The sequence below is a fragment of the Sodiomyces alkalinus genome, assembly GCF_003711515.1.
Source record: "Sodiomyces alkalinus F11 unplaced genomic scaffold SODALscaffold_6, whole genome shotgun sequence".
In the NCBI taxonomy this organism is placed as follows: Eukaryota; Fungi; Ascomycota; class Sordariomycetes; order Glomerellales; family Plectosphaerellaceae; genus Sodiomyces; species Sodiomyces alkalinus.
The window spans coordinates 2,213,699-2,227,425 of NW_021167084.1; positions in this window are offsets into that span (position 1 = coordinate 2,213,699).

The following is a 13,727-nucleotide window of genomic DNA, read 5'->3' on the forward strand; positions in this document are numbered from 1 at the left end:
GACTAGAAGCTCTCCGAGCACTAGTTCGTAACGCCCGGAATATGCTAATATAAGGCACTAAGCGGATTAAGTGTAAAATATATACTCGAATATAGGTTTATTAGGTTATATCTTGTCGACTATTAGATTACCGCTCGCCTAAGCCGTTCTAGCGTATTTATTAGGACTTATAAGAATTACCGGAGAGTTATAACGGTATACGTTATCTCCTTATTATTAAGGAGGAGTATAGCAGTTAGATTTATATACTGTCTTTAGCGTTAAAAAACAGCGTTATAGTCTATAACGCCCTTAAAGCGTTCGAAAGATAGGTTACGTATTAGTTTAATCTATATATCTATAAGATATATAGTAATAACGAGCCTTTAATCGTATATATAGTAGGGGATTCGCGGACCTAGCTATAGGCGAGCACGAAGGGCAATAATATAGAGATCGCGCCTCTGTATACCTATAAACCGAATAGCGCTATTAAGAGGGTAGGATAAGCTATCGTTATAAAGTCTAACGCTATACTAAATAGCGTAGGTCTTCTACGTTTTATATAGCCGGAGAGTATAAGAGTAGCGACGTAACTTTATAATATAAGTCTATCGTAGCGCTTAGGTTAAAAGTCCACTATTAAGGTACTAGACTTATAGTTTAAAAAGCACGCGCCGCTTAAGATAAGAGAGTATTCCGCTAACCTACGGCTAGATTAGAATAGTATTTATACCTACGGTTACCGCGCCTATCCCTGAGATAGGAATAGAGAGGCTAGAAGAGAGAGAAAGATATATAAGATTTAACCGAGGGGCTATATTAAGTATCTTATAGGATACGTTATCTATAATATCTATAGGATATAGATCCTATAGCTTTAAAAGGTTATAACGACGCGTAACGTGTAGTTTAATAAGCGGTTATTTTATAACTCGAAGCTCGAAGAAGCAGAGTAGATTACGGAGGCGGAGGTAAGGAACTAGCTTATAACCTATAAAGACTACGAAGATAAGGATACCGAATTTATCCTATAAGTAAAACCGCCAGCTAGCCTATTTAGCAGCGTATCTTCTAAAGATTAAGCAGAGTCTACGGGTTTAGACTTAGGGGTAGGAGTAGCTAGTACTATTCTAGAGGCGCCGGAACTACTAAATACCGATATAACCACTAATAGCTATAATAGGCTACCCGAACCGCCCGCGCTAATAGGACTCTAAACCCCACGCATTATACCTAATCCGCCGAGCCGGAATAACCAGGACTAAGGCACCGGGCCGTAGCTATAGTAGGAGGAACTCTTAATTAAACCCTCTTCTATATAGACTACGGCACCCAAAGGAGACGCTGCTATTAACACGCTAGAGCTATATATACTAGATCTTAATATAGATAATCCGGAGCACTAAGGAGGAGCGAGGAGTATATAGACTAAAGTATAGGAACTAGCTACTCCTAATCCAGGTCACGGTATTAACTAGTCCTTAATATCTAGATCTCGAACTAATATCGACTCTAAGGTGACTACGCACTAATATTATTACGGGCTATAGCCCGCGGAATAGTCCCCGGCAGTGGCCGGGACCAAGGAGCACGGACCTCCTAGTAAGGCCTGTGCGATTCTATACGTACTTAGCCGCCTACACACCGCGCAGACTTTTCCTTTCCTCCTTTCCTTCCTTAGTTCGAATAATCTATATTTTCGGCCTTAATACGTGAATAACTTTTAATAAGCCGTTATATATTCGAACTCGTAAGATTATAAGCTTTAATGCTTATATAGAAGGAGGTCCCGGTTACTTCGCCCTAAGCCTACTAAAGGACTAAGGGTAAGTCGTAGGGACCTTATACGACGATATCGATAAACGCATGTTATAACATATATAGGAAGCGGTAAGGATATATATCGCCCCTATTTATAATATAATCGTTAGCTTATAAATAGCCTTCGAAAGGTCTTAACTTAACCCGTACCTCGCACCTACTACGTACCCGACGCCTACCCTAGTCGTTACGCCCTCGCCCTTACCTAGGCTACTAGAAGCAGAGATTACTATACCTATTCCGTCGCCGCCGCCGGCACCCACGCTCTTATACCGGGTATAGTAGGTTGCTATTCCCGTAAAATTTAGTAGAAAACGTATAGAATATACCGCCTAGTCCTAGGCTATACGACTAAAACTTAAACTCGATAGGCCGCTATTCCGTAGTAATAAGGAGGCGTGGTATTTAATTAACGCGTGCTTAGATACCTAGCCTTAGTAGGTAGTTAGTACCTTCTTCGGTAATAGAGGTATAAATAGCGAATTTAACCCGGAGGAATTTATAGCCTACCTCGACCGCACGTATAAGGACTATAACGAATAAGGTCGCGCTACTAACGCCCTTAAAGCGATAAAGTAAAAACCCGACCAGCTATTTGCGCGCTTCCTACCGACTTTTAAGAGGAATCTAGCGTAAGTAGGAGGCCATGACTAGGTAGACTATACTAAGATATTATTCCTTAATAGCGCCCTAAACGATAGGCTATATAATAGCCTAGTAGTAGCCGACCTCCCTAATACCTACTCCGAGTACGTTAATAAGGTATAAATAATCGCGTAGAGATAGGAAGGTATTAATAAGTTATACTAACCGATTCCCGTTACCCGTAAACTAGCTAAGAACGCTAATAACGACGTTATTATAGGTAGAGTTAATAAAATCGGCGAGTCTAAAAGGACCTAATAAAAACCTAACCGCTACGCGAATATAACGTGTTAGAACTACTAGAAGAAGGGCCACATCTAACGGCACTATAAGAGTAAGAAGGATACGGTAGCCCGAATATCCCCTTAAGAGGAGGAATCCGAAGGCGTTCCCGAGGATACCGAAGACTCGGAAAATGAGTAGCTCTAGTGTAAAATCGGGCACCGGAGCCGACGACGTAAGAGTATGTCAGGTGTAGGATATAAGGAAGACTTAGGAGGTACCAGGATATAGCAGTGGACTACGTAGTGGACTACCGGCTGACTGATAAGTGGATATTTATTATATAAGACGGGGAGCTGGATTATTCTAGAAGGAAGGAGTCAGCGATTATCTCTCCTCTACACTACCACCTACCTTTAAGATACTCTTCCTATTAACCACCAGTTAACCTATAGTTAGCCTCCCCTTATATAAGACTACGATCCTTATCTATTACTTCCTATCACCCTTTAGTCCTTATCCCTTCGGGGTAGACCTATATCTTCTTCTTAATAAGATAATCGCTCTAAAAGCGGATAGCGACCGTTAGGCAGGATTCGGTATGTCTAGGACCTAATAGTCGAATAACGATCGGCCACTAAAGGCTTAGTCCGACGATAGTATTCGTATTTATATTAGCGATCCTTAGCCTAATTAAGTATCTTCGTCGTTAGCGGCCGAATAGCTAACTAACTATAACCCTGCCACTAATAGCACTACTCGGCCACAGATAATCAGCAGTATAAGTAGTGTTATTAGTCTTTAACCCGAGTTTTAATTGAATTTTCCTCCTAGCCCTATAATTTCGGAGAATACCCCGATTCCACCTTATATATCTAGTGCTATAGATATGGATATAGATTAACCGCAGACCAGCTTAGGGTCTTATAAGACCACGATGGGTATTAACCTAAATTAGCTGCACACGAGAAGTCAATAAGATTAAGAGAATCGTTTACCTCTAATTTTATATTCCCGATCTTAATCACCAGTTAAACCGTAGTTACCTAGCTTTAGGGAGCTAGAAGATCTATTAGCTAAAAAGAATATACAGCTTGAACAAGAGAGATAAGAATAGCAGGCTCGTAAATAAGAGCGCTAGCGATAACGATAGCTATACAATTAGTTAAAGAACGTTCGGCAGTAACGTGCCGATAATACAGCCGCTGCTTAATAGCAGGCGAATAATGCCGACGATTTTAGTCAGGTAACTATGCATTTATATCCCCCACCCCTGACTCCTAGCAATTCAGCTATACCCCCGCCTAATATACCTATAGCATCCAGTCAGGCTTTACAACCCTACCAACCTATTTAAAATTATCAACTTATTCCCGTCCAAATAGCCGCTGCTCCATAGCCGACTACTTCGGAGAACCCTGCTTTTTCGAAACTCAACATACTAAATCCCCATTTTTCCGCTGCTTCGTGGGCTTAATACAAATCTTTTATTGCGCAAATACAGCAGATTCGTATTATTAACCCTGCTCTTAACGATGACACCAACCGTATCATTTTTGCTGTGCAGTGCCTCGCACCCTCCTTACGACACAACAACAAGATAATTGGGTTAATCTTTTGGACTTTGCCGAATTTATATATAACACGTTATAGCATTCCGCTACTCGTTATTCATCCGCTAAGGCCCTAATAGATTATAACCCACGCGGCCCCCATACTCCTATACTATAAGTTAAACGGCCCTCTGCGTTAGTAGAAAAGAGAGTAAAATAACTGTCTCTCAACCACACGTTAATTTATAAGTAACTATTACTTAGTAATTAGGTAATAGCTGACTATTATAACCGTAAACACACACTAAAGGAGTTTTATTTACACGATAAGGTTTTAGTATCTACTAAAAACTTGAAAATTGCACGCCCGAGTCGAAAATTGTCATATAAATACATCGGGCCTTTCGAGATTGTTAAGGTGATAGGTAATCACCGGTTAGCTTATAAGGTCGACCTCCCTAAGTATCTTCGGATTTATAACGTTTTCCTTATTAGTTTGTTTTGATATTAATATTATTACTAATAATATCCTTAATATCTTTCGAGTATATCCTTCGTACTCGAATAAAGGATATCTTCCCCGCAAGCCTAGACCGTTCTCTTTCGAGTTAGTTCATCTGTTACGAGTCAGATAAAGGATACAATGGATTACGATATTACTACGATATCGATATATATTACGATACTATTACGATATCGATCCTTTATAAAGAATAAAGGATATTAACCCGTTCCCTCGGTTCGGTTCTTCCTTTCTTTATTCTTTATCCTTAATCCTTGATCTCAATCCCTTTTTCGATCCGAAGAAGAGACAATACGCGCGCAGAGATCCTACCTTACAATCCCATTATTTCCTTCTTATTTTTCCACTGCTTTTCGTGACTTTCGTCCCTTCCGTTTATCCATTATCGTCAGATATCTTCAAAAGTATCGTCTCCGACCGAGGATTACTATTTACGAGCCGGTTCTAGAAGATACTCTATATATACCTCGGGGTAGATAGGCGGCTATTAATAGCCTAGCACCTATAGATAGACGGTTAGATAGAATGCTAAAACCAGAGTCTCGAGTATTACCTACGTACGTTTTGTATATTTAAGCAGAACGACTAGGTGGATAAGCTCCTACTCGCTTAGTTTATCTATAATACCTTTTAGCACTTAACTACTAATAATACGCCGGCTGTCTTACTTATAGGTTATAATCCATGTGGGCTATATAAGTTATAATCTTCGCTAAGAGGGGAGTCTAAATTAGCTACTATAGAATAATAAGTTCGATACTTATTAGTTAACCGCGAAGTAATAAACGCCCTGATTCGGAAGGTATCGGCCATATATAAGCGCTATTATAATAAGCGCCGCGTTTATAAACGCTTGAATAAGGATAAGTATATACTACTCTCCGCTAAAAATATTCGCTAGCGGCGGCCTAACCGTAAACTATTCGATAAGTTCTTAGGACCTTACCGTGTCGCTAAGGTTATTAGCTAGCACGGCCTAGTATATAAACTAGACTTACCACTAAAATTAAAGATCCACGACGTATTTCTAGTTTCTCTATTGGGACCCTGGCGGTCCTGTGATAGTAAATCGCCGGTCCCTAAGGACGTGGATATCGAACTATAAAAGTTAGATAAGTATAAGGTCGAAGATATCCTCGCCTACCGTTATAACGGTAGTCGCCGATAGTATCTTATTAAGTGGACGGACTACGGCTATAAGGAAAATATATAGGAACCGAAGAGAAATTTACCGAATAATCTTCTTAATCGCTACTACTATAGAATACATAACTAGTTAGCGATTAGGAACTAGCCGACTTATAATTGATTTCCGTATAAAAAAGTTATTTATTCTATTACCTAATGGGCCTCTCCTTATTATTATCCCTAAAAAAGCAAAAATAAAAAACAGAAGCAAAAATAAAAAAAAACCCTATATAAAGGGGGAACTAAAACGGCTAACCCCAAATTATCTACGTCTTAACCGTATTCCTTTAAGCCGGTATAGTGGCCAGGAGATTATCCAGTTTAACCTCCGTATTTAACCCGCCGTCTTAGCTATTACCGCCTACCTCCTTATTACTACCGCTAGATTAATTAACGATGACCGCTAGCTTATTAACTAAATTCTTATTACTTTAAACTAACTCTTGTAATAAACTATTAGTTATATAACTTTCCATAATATATTATTCTATAGCCACTATAAGGCGGCCTAAGAGGTGGTTATAATCCTTAGAAGCTTTTAGTTACGAGTTAGCTTTAACCTCGCGCTACCGACGAACTAACCGCTTAGCCCGGGGAATTTAATTACGGGCCTCGCTTTAATTAAGCTATAAGTGCCCTAAGCCAAGCCCGGGCTTCCGTTAATAACTACCGTTTACCTAGTATAAAGCTGCGGTTTTAATTAAAAACTCTTATAATATTATTTTATATTAGTCGAGGTAATTTACGAGTATTAATAGGTAACTATAACTTGTTAGTCGGCCGCGGAGCGGTCGTAGCAGGAAAGGGGTATAGGGCTTACCTCGTTATAAGGCTTACTGCCTTACGTCTAGCAGTAATTATATTTAGCGGATCGTTCTACGAATATAGTCACGTTAGCTATCGCTCGCTAAGGAATTACTAAAGGGTTATCTTACTTTCGGTAAAGCAGTATAAGCGGAAAATAACGGGGGTAACGGTGAAATTAGTCTTAGTGCACTAATAGCGGGCGTAACGGTCGTATAGTTCCTATAGGGGACCGCTATAACCTATATCCTTTATATCTCCGCGAATAACGGGGCGAGGAGTAGTTATCGGACTATTAGGCGTTAATAGAGTAGTAGGAGGAGCGGTAGGAGGCGTATTAGGGGGAGCTAAGGGCGGGACGGGCGTTGAAACTATCTTAGGAGCGGTGAGAACGGAAGTGGTGAAGTTATTATTAATTCCTAAGGAACTAGCGGGCGACGACGTTACACTACTACTACTACCGCTAATAGTAGTATTACCGCCGGTGGTCTTCGCGCGCTTAGGGGCCCTCTTAGTAGCACCCTTAGCCTTTCACTTACCACTTATGGCGGGGGTATTACTACTAGCGCTAATAGCGGCGGTATTCTCTAGAGCCGTTTTAGGAGGTATATTAACGAATTAACGGCGAGCTATAGAATTATTAGTCTCCTGACGAAGATAAGAGCATAGAAAAGGTAAAAGAGGCCTTATAGGAGGAATTATATTATTATAGAAGGAGAATTAGTTATTTAGGGGTATCCTTAACGGCTATTAGCTAATATCTAACTATTAACGATAGATATAACGCCGAGTTTATAACTAAGAAACGTAAGGGCGCTAATCTTCGTCGACGCTTAAAGCGACGGAAGATTAATAGCGCTATAGCCGGGATTTAACTTACCTGCTATAACCTAAAAACTAAGGTTATTATAATGGCTTAAGAAGAATAGAAAGAGGATTATAAGGTTTTAGAAGGTATAGGATAATATCTACGGCCTATAAGGCCGCCGTGCCTTCTATTTTATCTTACTAAGTAACAGGTAAAAGCACTTACCTCCCCGAGTTACTATATTTATAGAATAAAGGGGGCTAAGGTATTAACTACCTATACGATAGTTACTAAAAGGCTGTTATTTATAGACTGTTTAACTAATAAAGCCTTATAACTCTTTAAGATATAAATAATGCTCTTAGTTAAGAGGATAAATTAATAAAGAATTTTAAACCAGATACCTTTAAGGTACTTTATAACGGGATAACTACTAACCTATAATAGGTTTTTATCTCTAAGAGAATACTATTATATATAAATAAATCACTTATTAACTAAACGCTATATAGCCTACTGTAGTTACTAGATTCCCCCTTTATCTAATAGCCGCCTAAGGATAGGCGCTTCAGGGAGGGGTATTATATCACGGATATACTAAGTAAGGGATAATAAGATATACTTAGCTTATCAGGTTAATAATAGCAGATATATCACGGACTAACCGGTTATTAATATAGTATTATCTCGATAGTATAGCTAAGGGATAGTATCCACGAGACTTATATCTATAATTTAGAAGGGCCTATCTAATAGTAGGTATACCTGGAATCAATAGGTCGTCGCTATAGTCTTACTATTATATAGCTAAGGAATAGTATCCACGAGACTTATATCCACGACCTTAAAGGACCTGCCTCTTAGTAGCAGATATATCAGGAATTAATAGGTCGTCGCCTTAGTATCGCTATTACACAGCTAAGATATAGTATCTATACGACTTAGGTCCACGATCTAGAAGGGCCTATCTAGTAGCAGGCATACCTAGAATTAATAGGTCGTCGCTATAGTCTCGCTATTATACAGCTAAGGGGTAGTATCCACGAGGGATATCACCACGACCTAGAAGAGCTAAGGCTATATCTAGATTCCTAGATATCAGGCCATAGGAAGTTAGAGATAGGACTACTAGGAGTTAATAGGAGGATAAAGGTTAAGATATCAGGTATAACAGTCTTATATTAAGGGAGTTAGCCGGGGAGAGATAGGAGGATTCTAGGTCAAGCCCTTCTCGTAGTCGTAACCAGAATAACACTAAGGGTATTAAAGGATAAGATAAGGATACGTCGGATAAATTCCCGAAAAACCCTAGGACTAGCCTACTACCCCCTATTAAAGAAATCGAGTATTTCTACTATTACGAGAAAGGCTACTATCGCTCCTTATATCTAAAAGACCCTAGGAAGACGAATCAGAATACTAATAAGCCTTAGACTAATAATAAAACGCCTAGTACTAATTCCGTACTAGTGGACCCTAAAAGGAATACAATAGTAGGTTAAGTGTAGGTTATACCTTCCTAGGAACCCTTTTAGTAGGAACACGCGCTATCTATATCGGCACCTCTTTCCTAGAGCCCTCTAGAGGTATAACTTAGGTTACAATAAGGCGGTATATAATAAGATAACGAATAGACCTCCTACTATACTTATATAGACTTAGGTTCGGACTTAGATATTATTAACCACGCTAGCCTCCTACCCGGTTATAAACCCTTAGGACCTGCTAAGGACGTTTTATAGTTAGTATTAGGTTAGTAAGTAAAGACCTATAGTGTGGTAAAATTAATCTGCTAGATTATAGATAGTTAGGAGAGGACCCGAGCCGAAACTATTATATTCTACGTTATAGATTTAGATCCTAATAGCGCCTAGGTTATCCTTAGTCTCCTATAGCTTTAGTCCTATAGTCCTAGTATCCACTAGAAGGATAAGACGTGGACTTTCCGCCTTTAGAAGTCCGAATTGGCCCTTATCACTATAACCCGTTAGCTACAGAAGGCTATTAACCGCGTTACCACGGTAGTCCCTTTAATAGTATAGACTATTACGGCCGTCTATCCTACGCGTTTAGGATAAATTATAACCGCTACCTAAGACCCTCCTTAAGACTACTAAGAGGATACCTAGAATTCCCCTAGACCCTTTAATAAGGATACCCTCCCTAAACTATACCGAGATTTTACTAACGTTTTTAATACGGTTAAAGCCGGACGTCTCCTACCGCACTATAAGTGGGACCATGTAATTAAACTTAATAAAGGTAAATCGCCCCCCTTTAGTCCTATCTACGCCTTAGCCGAGGAGGAACTCGTAGTCTTAAGGGAGTATATTAAAGATACTTCGAAGAAATAATAGATCCGGCCTTTATCTAGTCTAGTAGGCGCCCCTATTCTTTTTATCCTAAAGAAGGGTGGAAAGCTAAGATTATATATAGACTACCGAGGACTTAATAAGGTAACTAAGAAGGATCGTATGCTACTCCCGCTAATTTATAAGATTTTAGACCGCTTATTCTATTCGACGATCTACACGAAGTTAGACCTTAAGGACGCCTATTACCGGCTACGGATCCGAGAAGGCGATAAATAGAAGACCGTATTTCGGACTAAATACGGTTCTTATAAGTATTTAGTAATACCTTTTAGTCTTTATAACGCGCCTGCCTCCTTCTAACGGTATATTAATAAGTCTTTATAAGGACTTATAGATATTATTTACGTTATTTACCTAGATACTATCCTAATCTATAGCTTAGACGTGGTATCGTATCGGCGATATATACGGAGTATCCTATAACGGCTATAAGAATAGTCCTTATACGCTAATCCGAAGAAATATATCTTTAAAATTTAAGAAGTGGAGTTCCTCGGGTTTTTCTACAGTCCTTATAGTGTTTTTATAGACCCTAAGTGGGTAGAAGCTATTCGGGATTAGGAAGAGCTAGACACGATTAAGAAAATCTAGGTTTTCTTAGGGTTCACGGGTTTTTACCGGCGGTTTATTAAGTCCTACTCTAAGATTATAGCACTACTAACTAACCTATTAACAGATAGGGGAAGAGTAGGGGTCTTTATATTAACCTTTAGGGAGTAGGATGCTTTTCGGCTATTATACTAGAAATTCTAGGAGGCGCCCGTTCTTCGATCTTTTAACCCGATATTATTAATCCGGATTAAGCCGGATATATCGAGTTCCGCCTTAGGTGTAGTTATTAGTTAACTCGACGTAGACTAATAGTAAAGACCTATAGTATTCTTCTTTAGAAAGCTATAAGGTCCTAAGTTAAACTACTCTACCCCGGATATAAAGCTTATAGCTATTATAGAAGCTTTTCGATAATAGAGATACTACGTCGCCTACGCGTAGACCTCCGTAGAGGTGCTAACGGACTACTTAAGCCACTGCTACCTTTTTAAAAAACCTAAGGTTAAGGCCTAGTACGCCCGATAGCTCGAGGAATTAGTAGTCTACGACTTTATTATCCGATACCGACCGGGTATTAGTAACCCTATAGATAGCCTCGTAAGGAAGCCCTAGCACGTAGTAAGAAGTCTTAACCTTCGTATAGAGCGATAAAAGCTAATAGAAGCGTTTACATAAAAGTTTACGGTCGGACCCGTTTACGCCGTCCCTAATACTATCCCTACCCCTTATAAAGATATAACTGCCCCTTATAAAGATATAATAATATTACTACCTAGTCTTAAGGATAATATTATAGAAGTCTAATAAAAGGACCTCTTTTATAAGTCGTTACGGGGAGGTGACCCGATTAACCCGTGGTCCTATAATAAATAAGGTCTAGTCTTTTTCCGCGATAGGCTTTTTATTCCGAAATACTCCGGTCTCCGTGAATAGGTATTATAGGCTTTCCACGACTATCCTATAGCTAGATACTATAGAATTACTAGGACCCTTTAACGTATTACGGATACCTTCTTTTAGGAATATATAAAATAGGACGTTAAGACTTTCGTCCCTACTTACCCTATTTATTAAAGGACTAAACCTAGATATTATAAACCCTACGGGTGCCTTAAGAGTCTCTCTATACTAGGCCATCCGTTCTAGGAAATTTTAGTCGACTTTATTACCGGTCTACCGCCCGTAATATATAAAGATAGGAAAAAAAACGCTATCCTTATTATTATATACCGATACACGAAATTTACCCTGTATATCTCGTGTAGTTCTAGTTTAAATACGGAGGACCTAATACACCTTATATAGTTAAGTATCTTCTCTATCTTTAGCCTACTAGATAGTATTATTTCTAATCGTGGTTCTTTATTCACGAGTAAATTTTAGTTTACCCTATATAGACGCCTAGGACTTAAGAGGCGACTATTAATAGCGTTTTATCCGTAGACCGATAGTTAAACTAAGCGTTAGTATTAAAACCTAGAGTACTACCTAAGGACCTTTTATACCTATTAGTAGAATAACTAGGTGGATTAACTTTTACTAGCCTAGTTTATATATAATACCGTATAGTATTCTATAATCTATTAGTCCCCCGTTATAGCATTTATAGGCTATACCCCCTAAGGACCTAATAATATTACGCTCCCTAAGGCTAATAAATTCTACGCTGTATCAGCCAATAAGTATATTAAGCACCTAATAGCGAATAGGAGAGCCCTTATAAGTCTTATTAAGAAAGCCTAGGAGACCTATATAAAGTACTATAATACCGATAAGCTTACTTATAGGTTTAAAAAGGGTAAGTATATCCTCCTCTCCGCTAAGAATATTAAGTAAAAACGGCCTAGTAAAAAGCTCTCGGATAAGTACCTAGGACCCTATAAAATTAAGGAAGTTATAGGTAATCACGGACTCGCCTATAAGTTAAAACTTCCAGTAACTATAAAAATTTATAATATCTTTTCTATTTCCCTTTTAGAGCCCTAAAGTCCTCGTATAGACGGCGTTGCGGTCCCTAAGGAAGTCTAGGTAAAACCTTAGGAATCCGATAAGTACGAAGTTAAGGATATCCTGGCCTACCGTTATAATAGAAATCGCCGTTAATACCTAATTAAGTGGGAAGGCTACGGCTATAAGGAAAATACTTAGGAACCCACGCGAAATATTCCGGAATTACTCCTTTACGAGTATTACACTAGGAGGTCCTAAGGTGCCTCCTAGATAGTTACTCAGGATGCCTTATAAGTTTAATCCCGATATACTAGAACTAGAGAATATATCACGTATTAGAATTTTAGGAATTCACGTGCCGAATCCGTAAACCTCCTAAATTAGGGTCTAGAAAATTAATTATTACCCTATAAGGACTTACTATTATACTAGATAGGAAAATAAAAAAGCTAAATATTTACCACCCTTCCCCCCTAATATAAATTCTCGGTAACTATATATTAATTACCCCCTAAACTCCCCTTTTATTACGGCTACTTACTAAGCAGGTACTCGTATAAGCGTTTACCTATAGCTATAAAACGTAGTAGCGTACTCTCCATAATCTCTTAATAAGACCGAGTATCTTAAACCGCCTCCTCGGCGGCACGGCGAACTATAAGAGCCTTATTAAAGCCCCGACGATTTTAGACCTAATACCTACTTTTAGCCTTACTTAGTAAAATCTATAGCTCTTTTAGTTTAGCCTATTACTAAGTTAGTAAGATATACTCTTTTAGGGGGTAAGGTTTACTTATAAGCTACACGTTAGTATAATAACCGCGCTTATTAGCCTTAATTAGGCGGCGCTATATATGCTTACCTAGTAACTCCGCCTTAAGAGTTATCTATAAGTCTATTAGTAATCCACGGAGTAGCTTATTAGGAAGGGGTTATAATCACTTACCTTTATATAACCCCGAGAACTATTACCTTAGTAATATTTATATTTATACGAGTTAATAGTATACGCCTCCTTATAGGCGCTAAAGATAATATAGTCGCGATTATCATCTAGGTTAAGCTAAAGAAAGTGCCACGTATAACGGTTATAAGGAGTATAAGGGTAGGTACCCTCTATATCCTCCTTAACCGTGCATATAGTATCCTCCTACGGCTTATTATCGCCTTTATAGGTATCGGCTATATCCTTATCCTCGTCGATATTATTAACCGTATCCGGGTTAGTATTATCCTCGTCCTCCTCTTCCTCCCCATAGTTTACTATAACCACCTTATTACCCTCTTCTTTGAAGAACCCCTTA